The sequence below is a fragment of the Pristiophorus japonicus genome, chromosome 9 (assembly GCF_044704955.1).
Source record: "Pristiophorus japonicus isolate sPriJap1 chromosome 9, sPriJap1.hap1, whole genome shotgun sequence".
NCBI lineage: Eukaryota > Metazoa > Chordata > Chondrichthyes > Pristiophoridae > Pristiophorus > Pristiophorus japonicus.
Genome location: NC_091985.1, coordinates 98,908,031 through 98,921,609, shown reverse-complemented (window position 1 = coordinate 98,921,609; position 13,579 = coordinate 98,908,031).

Genomic DNA, 13,579 nt, shown 5'->3' with positions numbered 1-13,579 from the left:
CTCTTAATTCATCTCATCAATGAGACACACCTCCTACTCCCTCCTTCCCATTCGTATTAAACTGTGGACCACCCAACTTTCTTACCTGGCCCCCATTCTAGCTGGCAACGTTAATCGTTCCCTCTCCCCATCCCTTTCAAAATAACTGTCATCACCCCCTCCTCAAAAGAAACCCTTAACTCCTCTGTCCTTGTAAACTACCACCCCATCGCTAATCTCGCTTTCCACTTCAACATTTTTGAACATGTTGTCACCTCTCAAATCCAGGCTCATTTTACCCGCAACTCCCTGTTTTAATCAATCCAATTTCTGCTCCACCCTAGGTTGCCAACTCTGGTGAGACCTATCCCAGGAGGATGGGTCACATGACATTCAGTCATATGACATTTGCCGCAGTCTATAAATGTTTTTGCATTTATTTAAGGCCTCAATATCTACGCTTTGGTGAGGGTGCCAATGACTGCTGTTGTAGTTTTAAAAGACTGACCTGCCAATGATAGCACTGAAACTGAAGCTCAAGGATGGCAATGCATATTCTGTTCTATTGGTAACCTGAGAATCAAATACTTATCTCGCTGGACTTAACTTAGAGTTGAGACCACATCCTCCTCCTCATTTGACTCCTCCATCAGATATGGATCATCCTACTCCTGCTGGCTCATGGCAATAAAGCAAGCAAGGCAGGCCGCTGCAGGCACAGCGAATTTCCTCGTGGCTGATCCCGCTCCTCTCTGCTGCCGTAACTTCACAGGAAGTCTGGCAAACAGCCTGCCTGCGAAACTTAAGGGCAGTGAGTGTTGGACCAGCGGCCGGTTATGTGGGATCTTCCAGTGGGGAATCACCCAATCTGGTGATCGACAGTCCCACAGGGACAGGTAAGAGAGTGCGGGGTGAGAATTAGGCCATCAGAGGTGTGCAAGCATGAACTGGAACATGGAAGGACTTTACTTCTTGCTCTCTAGCAGCAGCGTCTGGGAGATCGATTGTCATTTCTGGGAGACCCTCGGTCAATTCGGGGAAGGGGGGGTGCATGGGGTGGGTAGGGTTGGCAACCCTTGGATAAAGGATGGGAAATAGGAAAGGGGTGGTGTGGTGGCAGAAGACTGTGATGCAGAAACCTATGGGACGAAGTTAGAGCAGCGTGGGGCGAAAGGAAAGACAGAGTGGGGTGGAGCGAGGTTAGAGGAGGGTAAGAGGCCAGAAAGTGCAGGTAGAGCAAGGTTGGGGAGGGTGGAGGGTTTCTTATGTTCGAGATGGCCCCCACAAAATTAAAAAAATCACCAGCTATATAAGTTTTATTTATTTTATTTGTATTTTATAGATAATATATATTTTGTATTTATAAGAATTATCTGGGGGAGCGGTTGCCACACTAGGAGTTGGGGCTAGTGGGGCAGGAGGATGACCCAGGGTTGGTCATATTGAGAGCGAGGGTCATGATCATGGCCGAAGCAACGAAGAGCTTTGGAGGGTGATGGGGAGAAGGAGGAAGAAGCGAGAAGAAGACGGGCAATTTATAGACTCGGGGGCACAGCTGAATCGCAGTGATGGAGCAGCTACTTGAGGAGGAGTGACAATTAAAAACAAAAATCTTCAATTTCAAAACTGAAATTTAAGTTTAAACTGACTTACTGGTGAGGAAAATATTGAGTTTTACAGACTAATGCCCTGGATATCTCACTCTTTTATCTGCTATTTACCGGAAGGCTTTCACTCATTGAGGCATCTGAGGTGCACAGGTACGAACTGTGGATACAAAGTACCTTACTCCTGGGTTGCTAGCAAGGCACTCAGGACATCGATTGCCAATTCCGTGAGACTCCAAAACAACATGGGACGGTTGGCAGCCGACTCCTCTCATAACACCAAGCAAAAATGACAAGTCACATCTTCTGTGATTGTGATCATGCTTTCATTATCAATCCTCATCCTCTTAAACCTCTCTGCAGCCTTTGACATGGTCGGCCACACCATCCTGTTCCAATGCTTCTCCTCCATTCCCATTTTACTGTCTGATCACAGCCAGAACATCCCCAGCAATGGTTTCTCTTCCTTACCGCCATACCATTAACTTCAGACTCTGGCAAGGATCTTACCTTGGTCCCCTCCTCTTCCTTATCTCGATGCTGCTCCTTAACGACAGCATCTGCAGATATGGAACAGCTTCCACATGTACTCAGATTGTAGAGATTAGAGAGTTCTGTGCTGAATCTAATCTATACTGATTCAGGAGGGCTTGATCCCAATCATACCACTTGCTCTAGCACTGGACCTTAAAACACCTTAGTATCATTTCTCCTAACCATATCGGCAGGTTGATTGGGCCAACCATGCCTTTTGGGTATTGGTGTTTGTTTTTCTTTATGGTACTGAATCCTGACGGTAAGACACAAAAGGAAATGGATTTGAAACCAATAACATTATAAAGGAACTTAGAATAAATTCAGCCAAATCTCTTTAGAGCAAGTAGGAAAGGGTTAAAGATATCACCTAAAATATTTGTCTCAGGTCTGGAGAACGTTAAAATCTGGACAGCTAGATTTGTTTTTGACGCATTTTGAAATACAGCTTTTGCCGGTCGACAGAAATAGATCCAACTTCTTTCATGTACGTTGAGCTGTGCTACTGGAGTTTAAACAACAATTGCTCAGAAGTAAGCAGCAGGCAGACACAAAAGAATGTTGGAGCAGTTATCATTTGTGTATTCTCTGGTCAGTTCCCTCTCTCTGGAGTGTACACTGTGTCAAATGTTGAGGACTTGCAGACAGCCGAACAAGTCAGCAAAGTGGAGGTCAATGTAAATAGCAGGTAGATAAGCAGCACCTAAATCCTGGACAGAATCATGATTTACTAGAAAAGCTGGAGTGATTCTTTCTTCGTGTGCCAAAGGGAAATACGCTGCAATTTGTGTGATCAAAAACAAAGATTCCATTAGCTTTCCAAATCTTGTGTGAACACTAAAACTAAAATGCTGTCTGCAATGCAATTTTCAATGGTCCACTTACAGTTAAATATATCTTTTTGATGGTTAAAGTACAATTTATGCAAGTCCACTTGAAGCAAGTCTTGTCAAGTGAGGTAGAGTAGAGGATTTGCTAAGGTAGTCCAGTAGCTATTAGCCTAAGCATGTTGTGCTAAATAGTCAGAAAGCTCTAGTGACAAATTTAGCAAGGGGCTGCATGGCCTTAGCCTAATCTTCAGGGCCTGATGTGACTTTCCAAAGAGAGATTGAGAACCATGTTATGTCCAGGCCTGAATTTAGGTAAATGTGTAACTGTGTAATTGAGATTTCAGTTTTTGGGAGCGATAAATAAAAAGAGTAATACATCAATTGTTTCACTGAATAAATGTTTTTAAGTATTATGTTTTGTTAAATTGAAATGCTTATGTATTGATCCTCCGGTCAGAACATATACCTGCTGATATTCATATTGTGTCTCCCTGATATAATTTTTTCAGTCCCGAAATCGGCTTAGAATGGACATAACTTCAGATAATATCAACTAAGGTTCACAATTTTCCAAATCAATTTTTGAATCAAGTTCATCAGTAAGGGTCAATGGGTAGCACTCTTGCCTCTGTGTCAGTAGGTTGTGGTTTTCCAGTCCCAGTCCAGAGACTTGAGCACATAATCAAGGCTGGCATTCTGTGCAGTACTGAGGGAGTGCTGCACTGTCAGCGGTGTTGTCTTTCAGATGAATCGAGACCCCGTCTTCTCTCTCAGATGGACGTAAAAGACCACAATGCTTGACAGCACAGAGGAGTCTAGCTCAACTTTTGTTTGCGCAGAGTATGGAGACCATTCTGTCTAACATGGAGGGAGTGGTCAGCAAATGAACATGACAGTGGCACCCACCATGATGGAGAATCTGCTGACACTCCTGACATATTGCTCTAATACTGCTGCCATGGAAGCTCAGACTGCTGCCACCTTGGCTCTGGGGGCCAGCATTGTCAGGGACATCCAGAGCGTCACATCACTCTTGCACTCTGTTCTCACGTAGAGGGCTAGGAGTGCTATGGCACTTTCCTAGGAGAGTGGCCATGGGAGAGGCTCTCTCGGAGGACTGCAGTATGTCTGCTCCGCCATCACCTCCTCTGTCAGTGCCCTTGTTAGCTCCACACAGCCAGCTAGACCAGACTGCACCAATCCATGCCCTGCTGCAGCAGTCTACAGCTGGCCCTCAAGACTCAGAACTGCTCGAGATTGTCCACCACAGCCATTTAAAGTGTTCTCAATGGAAGGTCAGCAGCCTTCCAACTCCGAAGCTGTAGCCACTGAGGATATATTTCAAAGCAGACAAGCCAGGCACTTGGGGGTTGCATAAGGGTGATTCTTGTTAACTATTATACACCTATGAAACTCGATTTGGTTTTGGTGTTAATGTTTGTAGTTAAGTAAGGACAAGATCCATAAGGCTAGACTGAAGGAAGGTAATCGTATGGTGGTATTAAGGACGGTGGTGATAAGAATTGTGGGACCAGATCACTCCTCCTCCTGCTGCACGTCTTGCTGCCCAGGTGGTGGAAAGGGCTGGTCCCTCATGATGGCAAAGTCATGGAGTGTGCAGCATACCTTTGCATATTCCATAGTTGGATTGAGTCAATGTTGCTCCAAATCTAAAAGGGTGATTTTAAACCTGACCATCTGGCAAAAATCAGGCGGGCACGTTGTTAAAATTCCCTGTGGGATTTACCCACTGACACACGCTATCTTCCTGCAATCTACAAGTTTAACCTGCTCTTCTGAGCAGGCATGAAAGAAAGGCACCTGCTGGAACTGGTGGGGTTCTTCTTTCATTACGGAGTGACACCTGCCAACCAATCGGAAGATACCAGAAGGTCCCAAATTTAAAAAATAACGTTCACAACAGTCTGCATAAATGCTAACTCTTATTTGCTTTTGATAATCAAAATCAAAAGCCACTTATTACTTGTAATATTTTCCATCTTTACAGTTAAGATTTGTAGTTCTGTGGAGACTGATTTGAGAATAAACACAGGCAAGAAATACAGTTAAACGAATATTAAAACATTCCCATTGCATTGGCTCAATAAACATCCTTGTTATTGAAACGTGTTTTATAGCAGTTTTTTTCCTTGTTGGAAATAATTTTATTATGAAGCAAATAAAATTAAAAACATTAGCAATCCAGATTCAACTTTATCTTAAGTTTAATATGTTTCTCTGTTTTTTGTTAAAGATCTTTCCTCTCATCTAAGCAGGGTCCATGCTCAACGTCTTTTAAAAGAAACACTGGGACTGCGCATGCGCGGCTATTTGTTTGTTGGCAGCAGTCGCGTCCCTTTAAAAACTTAGATCAGGCTCCGATGATGTAACCGGGGTGTGGCTGCTATTTCTAACCACGAGCCTGAGCGAGGAAGCCATTGTGACCTTTCCACCAGGCCAACCTACCGGGATGAGTAAACAAGATTGGAAGAGACCCAAAGAGGTAATTTAAAAAAAAAGTTTTGACTTTCTTTGTGGGGTCAGGAGGAGCAGGAGTTCTCAGGAAGGTTTAGGATTGCCCTGCCCCAGGTTCAACTCCCTTCCCGATTGTGAGGCCGTCATTAAACCCTTTCCCCAAGACTTAACACAACACCACTGGGTACCATTCCTTCTGGTAGCCTGAGATTCTGCTCTCGCCCTCCAGCCAGATGCCTGAGAGCTAAAACTACTCGGGCCTCACACTGTCGAGGTGTGGATGGATCGGCCCCCACCTTGGCCCCCGTCAGTCCGATTTCCGCCTCAAGTTAAAATCGGGCCCTAAATTCATAATCTGACGTTAGCAATGGAGTTGACCTGTTTGAATCGATGGGGTCAGAGAACACAGAGGTGGTATGTAAGTGGGGGCGAGCAATAGCAGGTGCGAAATACCACCCCATGGCATTGGAGAAAATGAGACTTGGACTTCACTGCTGCAATGATGACAGCAGTAAGTATCTCCGACCCACATCTCATACAAGATTAAGTCATGCTGACTTGATTTCAACATCGAATGAAAGATGATGATCGTAATCATGTGAATTTCAAAATTTGTACATTCCCATGGCTAAATCATATCCATCTCATCTCTCCTCCAGGGCCATCACACAAAGAACAGCATCTCTGCCTTTTGCAGATGACATTTCCTCAGACATTTCCTCAAAGGAGCTGATTCTTTTTGAGGGTGTACCGTCACAGGACACATGCATGCCAGGCACCAGCACAGATATAAGAACTTCGGTGGGTCCTGTTAGAAATTTGTTGGGATCGCACTAGGTGACTTACAGTTCATGACTGAGCCCGAACAGAGAGTGATGATAGGGAAAGGCCGTGTCAGAGGATGCAGTCCTCTCCAAGCTCTGCTCAGCTGGACAGGGATGCTGAACCCCGGGGGCCATCAATCAAAAAGGAGAATAAGAACATAAGAAATAGGAGCAGGAGTAGGCTATACGGCTCCTTGAGACTGCTCTGCCATTCAATAAGATCATGGCTGATCTGATCATGGACTCAGCTCCACTTCTCTGCCCGCTCCCCATAATTCCTTATCCCTTCATCGTTTAAGAAACGATCTATTTCTGTCTTAAATTTATTCAATGTCCCAGCTTTCACAGCTCTCTGAGGCAGTGAATTCCACAGATTTACAACCCTCTGAGCGAAGAAATTTCTCCTCATCTCAGTTTTAAATGGGTGGCCCTTATTCTAAGATCATGTCCTCTAGTTCTAGTCTCCCCCATTAGTGGAAACATCCTCTCTGCATCCACCTTGTCAAGCCCCCTCATAATCTAATACGTTTCGATAAGATCACCTCTCATTCTTTTGAATTCCAATGAGTAGATGCTCAACCTACTCAACCTTTCCTCATAAGTCAACCCCCTCATCTCTGGAATCAACCTAATGAACCTTCTCTGAACTGCCTCCAAAGCAAGTATATCCTTTCATAAATATGGAAACCAAAACTGCACGCAGTATTCCAAATGTGGCCTCACCAATACCCTGTATAGCAGTAGCAAGACTTCCCTGCTTTTATACTCCATTCCCTTTGCAATAAAGGCCAATATTCCATTGGCCTTCCTGATCACTTGCTGTACCTGCATACTATCCTTTTGTGTTTCATGCACAAGTACCCCCAGGTACTGCTGTACTGCAGCACTTTGCAATCTATCTCCATTTAAATAATAACTTGCTCTTTGATTTTTTTCTGCTAAAGTGCATGACCTCACACTTTCCAACATTATACTCCATCTGCCAAATTTTTGCCCACTCACTTAACCTGTCTATGTCCTTTTGTAGATGTTTTGTGTCCTCACACATTGCTTTTCCTCCCATCTTTGTATCATCAGCAAACTTGGCTACGTTACACTCAGTCCCTTCTTCCAAGTCGTTAATATAGATTGTAAATAGTTGGGGTCCCAGCACTGATCCTTGCTGGCATCATAGAGGGTCCGCAGCAAATGTGCGAGTTACTGGCAGTCCTGCCTCACACACTTTCCACAATATCAGAGAGGATGGAGGAGACCAGTTCAAACATTTGTGGATTGACGTCACAGGCCATTGGGAGGATCTGTTCCATTAATAGAGTGGCCACCTCTGCAAAACTTGAATCGCGACAATCTAACCAGTCCATCCAGGCCCTGACGACGGACATGGAAATTATGAATGCAAACTTTTCTGCCACCTTAAACCGGATGACAGATACATTAGCCTTGGCCTTACAAGGTGTTACTGATCTGCTCAAAGCTGCTCTCCGGCAGAGAGGTAGGAGTGATGTGCTGCTGCCCCAGGAGAGGGATAGAGACAGGGGACATGGACGTGTGAACTTCATTCAAAGCGTTTCCACCTCTCACCTTTTTCTCTATATATGATTAGACATGATTGGACATTAAAAAATATTTTTGCTGGTACTTATTGCCTTCACTATTGAATACATTTGGATCTAGCATATTGCTTTTATCTCTGCAAAGTTATGGGGCAGTGATCAGACACCACATTGTCCTGCAGTGACGACTTCAAAGGTGCCCGCTGAAGAGTCGGCTTATGGCAAATGTGGATGCTCACCAGAGGAGAGACCCCAGATGGCGGGGCAGAAGGCCGTATAGTCGCAGGGTTTACCATGTGCATTATTCTTACCTTGAGATATCCGAGGAGCAGTGCTGAAGAAGGCTGAGGTCCCACAAGGAGGTAGCGGCGAAGCTCTGCCACCTCCTGCAGACAGACCTAGCAGCTGACATCAGCAACAGGACCTCACTGTCAGTGGCAGTGAAAGTGACAGCAGCCCTCAACTTCCATGCTACCGGCTCTGTCCAATCTCCTGTAGGTTAGATATGCAACATCTCACAGTTTGCAGTACATTGCTGCATTCGTCAGGTTACCGACGCTCTCAACAGCAAACGAATGGACTACATCAAGTTCAGCATGTCCAGGGAATATCAGGATGAGCGCTCCCATGGCTTCGCCAGGATAGCGGACTTCCCCTTGGTTCAGGGGGCCATGCATTTACTCATCTGGCATTGCGGGCCCCGCCTCACTTGGCCAGCCTCCTCACCTGGCCATCTGCTGAAGACATCGCACCTCACCAGTCAAGCCTCTGTGCATATAAATGCCAACACAAGATTGTGTCAAATTAAACACATTTTTATTTACAACAAAAGCCATAGTGTGCTGTAAAGAAGCACTAAAGGATGCCATCATCCACAGCAAACAATAATTGAAACCAGTCCCCTTGAAACATTATCATCCACATCCACGTGCAACAATTCACATTACTTCATCAAGCAACAAGGACAGCATCTCTGGCCAGCATCTCACAATTTTTTAATGGCTCATGCAAGTGGCTACTAACACATACATATTTACCGGCTCTTTCTCAGTGCTTTTCCACCCCTTCCCTTCTACCCACCTCCCCCCACCACCACCGAGACCAGGCCAACTGCTCCTCCTCAATGCCTGCAGCAAGGCTGGTAGAAGGTCGCTGATACGTCCTTACTACACGGTATAAATGCACAAGAGGCCCATGCTTGAGAGAAGGTCAGTCTGTGAGCTGTCCTTTATTTCTTAGCACTCAAGTGATGAAGGTGGGTGGAGCTTCCCCTTTTATACCTGAAGGTCCAGGTTAGGAGTGTCTCCCACCTAGTGGTCATTGTTCTCACGGTGTACAGCTTAGGTCAGTTTATATATGGGTTACAATGCTGGTTGAATAAATGACATCACCTCCCCCCACAAAGTCTTATTGGGATCACAGGTTGAGTCTCTCTGGTGGTTTACGCTCCCTTGTAGAGCGCCTGAGTTGGGGCTCCGGTTGTTGGGCGCTGGCCTGAGTGTCTGCTATTTGCAGTGCCTCAGGCCTGTCCGGACTGCCCACAGTGACTGGGCTCTCATCCCTTTGGTTCCGGTGTTCGGTCACCTGTGGTGGAGTGAACTCTATATCGTGTTCTTCCTCTGCTTCTTCTATGGGGTTGCTGAACCTCCTTTTTGTTTGATCCACATGTTTGCGGCAGATTTGTCCATTGGTAAGTTTAAGTACCAGAATCCTATTTCCCTCTTTGGCAACCACAGTGCCTGCGAGCCATTTGGGCCCTGCAGCGTAGTTGAGGACAAAAACAGGATCATTTACATCAATACATCGCTCCCTCGCATTCCTGTCATGGTAGTGATATTGTGACTGGCGCCTGCTCTCGACAATTTCTTTCATGGTCGGGTATATAAGGGATAATCGGGTTTTGAGCGTCCTTTTCATCTGTGGGTGGAACCCCTGTGAGCGAGTGTGGTCGGGATCTATAGGCCAATAGGAGGCGTGATAAGCGGGTTTGTAGGGAACCCCCTTGGAATCTGAGCATCCCCTGTTTGATTATCTGCACTGCTCGTTCTGCCTGGCCGTTTGAGGCCGGCTTGAACGGTGCCGTTCTAACATGGTTAATTCCATTGCCTGCCATGAAGTCCTGGAATTCAGTGCTTGTGAAGCACGGGCCATTGTCGCTGACCAAGCTGTCCGGTGGACCGTGGGCGGCGAACATTGCCCGTAGACTTTCTACTGTGGCAGAGGATGTGCTTGAATTTAAAATGTCACACTCGATCCATTTGGAATAGGCGTCTACTACAACCAAAAACATTTTCCCCATGAAAGGACCTGCGTAGTCCACATGGATGCGTGACCAAGGCTTGGCGGGCCATGGCCAGGGGCTAAGGGGGGCTTCCCTGGGCGCATGGCCCAGCTGGGCACACAAGTTGCACCTGCGAACACAAAGTTCCAGATCTGCGTCTATCCCTGGCCACCAAACGTGTGACCTGGCAATTGCCTTCATCGTGACAATGCCCGGGTGCCCATTGTGGAGTTCTCTGATGAACACCTCTCTGCCCATCTGGGGCATGATTACGCGGTTTCCCCACAGTAGGCAATTGGCCTGAATCGAGAGTTCATCCTTGCGCCTGTGAAATGGTTTAAATTTCTCAGGGCATGCCCTGTACGTGGCTGCCCAGTCCCCATTCAGGACACATTTCTTGACTAGAGACGATAGCGGGTCGCTATTTGTCCAGACTTTAATCTGACGGGCTGTCACGGGTGAGCCTTTGCTTCCGAAAGCTTCAACAGCCATGACCATCTCAGCAACATGCTCGGTAGCCCCCTCAGTGGTGGCTAGTGGGAGCCTGCTGAGTGCATCGGCGCAGTTTTCGGTGCCCGGTCTGTGCCGAATTGTGTAGTCATAGGCGGCTAACGTGAGTGCCCACCTCTGTATGCGGGCCGATGCGTTTGCATTTATGGCCTTGTTGTCGGCCAAAAGGGAGGTTAGGGGTTTGTGATCTGTCTCCAGCTCAAATTTCCTGCCAAACAGGTACTGGTGCATTTTCTTTACCGCATATACACATGCGAGCGCCTCCTTTTCTACCATCCCGTAGCCCCTTTCTGCCTGGGACAGACTCCTGGAGGCATAAGCTACCGGCTGTAACTGGCCCTTGGCATTGACATGCTGCAACACACACCCGACACCATAGGACGACGCATCGCAAGTTAACACAAGTTTCTTACATGGGTCATGTAGCGTTAACAGATTGTTGGAACATAACAAATTGCGTGCTCTATTAAAAGCCCTTTCCTGGCTGTCCCCCCAGACCCATTCGCGACCTTTGCGAAGGAGCACGTGTAGCGGCTCTAGCAGCATGCTCAATTTGGGAAGGAAGTTACCAAAATAGTTCAGGAGCCCCAGGAACGAACGCAGCTCCGTCGTGTTACGGGGTCTGGGTGCTCTCTGGATCGCTTCCGTCTTGGATGCAGTAGGGCTGATCCCGTCTGCTGCTACCCTCATCCCCAGGAATTCTACCTCTGGAGCTAGGAAGACACACTTCGCCTTTTTCAGTCACAGCCCTACCCGGTCCAGTCTGCGTAGCACCTCCTCCAAGTTGTGGAGGTGTTCTTCAGTATCGTAACCCGTAATGAGGATGTCGTCCTGAAAAACCACCGTCCCTGGAATCGACTTGAGGAGGCTTTCCATATTTCGTTGGAAGATCGCGGCGGCCGAGCGAATCCCGAACGGACATCTGTTGTACTCAAACAACCCCTTGTGTGTCGTGATGGTGGTCAGCTTCTTCGACTCACTCGCCAGCTCCTGGGTCATGTAAGCTGAGGTCAGGTCCAATTTTGAAAAAAGTTTGCCACCGGATAGCGTCACAAAGAGGTCCTCCGCTCTCAGTAGCGGGTACTGGTCTTGGAGTGACACCCGATTGATGGTGGCCTTGTAATCACCACATATCCTGACCGACCCATCCGCCTTGAGCACCGGCACAATCGGGCTCGCCCAGTCACTGAATTCGACTGGCGAGATGATGCCTTCCCTCAACAGGCGGTCCAATTCACCTTCTATCTTTTCCCGCATCACGTACGGCACCGCTCTGGCTTTGTGGTGTACTGGTCTGGTGTCCGGGTTTATGTGAATCACTACCTTGGCCCCCATGAAAGTGCCAATGCCGGGTTGAAATAATGAGTCAAATTTGTCCAGGACCTGTGAGCATGATACTCGCTCCACAGAGGAAATTGCATTGACATCGCCCCATTTCCAGTTCATGACAGCAAGCCAACTCCTCCCCAGTAGTGCGGGACCGTCCCCTGGGACAATCCAGAGTGGCAACCTGTTCTCCGAATCTTTGTGGGTCACGACTACCGTGGCGCTGCCTAGCACCGGAATGATCTGCTTTGTGTAAGTCCGTAGCTGTGCGTCAATCGGCGATAATTTTGGCCTCCTGGCCTTGGATGCCCACAACTTTTCGAACTGTTTGATACCCATCAGGGACTGGCTGGCACCCGTGTCTAACTCCATTGATACTGGGATGCCATTGAGGAGCACTTTCATCATTATCAGTGGCGTCCTGGTGTATGAACTTTATACGTGCTCCACATGAACTCGCTGAACTTTAGCTTCCAGCGATTTCCCCCAGTGTCCATTTCTGCAATTTCTGCAGGTATTTTGCTCATCTCTGCAAACTCCGGCTGAATGTATGCCTCCACGCCTCCAGCATGAGTTGCCGTTTGAAGCAAAAGGTCCCTTGCCAGTCGATCGTCCCTGACTGCCCCTGTTATTGTCCTTGAGTGCATCATTAACAGGTGTTGATGGCCCCATTACTGGCCGTATTGTCCCTTGCAATGGCGTGAATCGCTGTTCAGCTTGCCATTGTCTCTGTCGAACTCCCCCTCTGGGTTCGACTACATGTTGGGGCATGCCTGACGCCCTTGTCTGCCTGGAGAACTGTTTGCTGCTTTAACAATGTTGAATCTCTGTCCCAACCATTCCTTAACACAGTACCTCTCGTCTGTTCTGCTAGTGGCCATGCTCGCGTGGTTTAAATCCCAGTTTCTTGTCGTCTTTGATACGTCCTTACTACACAGTATAAATGCACAAGAGGCCCATGCTTGAGAGAAGGTCAGTTTGTGACCTGTCCTTTATTTCTTAGCACTCAAGTGATGAAGGTGGGTGGAGCTTCCCCTTTTATACCTGAAGGTCCAGGTTAGGAGTGTCTCCCACCTAGTGGTCAGTGTTCTCACGGTGTACAGCTTAGGTCAGTTTGTACATGGGTTACAATGCTGGTTGAATACATGACAGTCGCCGTGTTAGTGCCACTGCCACAGCTGATGGCCTAGCACGACGTTCCACATCAGCTCTGGCCCTGGAAAGCCCAGTTGTGGACCGCATCACCTCAGCATGGGTGGCAGCACTCTGTGGTGGATGGGTTGCAGAGAGCAGCAGGGGCAAGTGTGGAATGATGTCGTCCTGAGAGAGGACATCATATTCCAACAGGCCTGACAGATTGCTACTCGCCCGGGGCAGAGCCTCAGCATCTGGAGCTATCTTGTTGAGCACAGGAGGGTCGGCTTCACCCACCACCTTGGCACCAACTTGAATGCCCATCAGGGTCAAGACGCGTTCCTCGAACGGAGTCAGGTCCTGGAGTTCAGAGTCCTCTCCTGCAGTCCGCATCTGCTCCCTGCGGTTGTGGGTAAGCTTGTCCTGTAAGATTAAAGAGAACATCTGAGTTAGAGGCCTTCTATCAGTGTGTCCCGAGTGCCTTACATAGGTTAGTAAAACTGTATGAGAAGCTTCATAGTTTGAT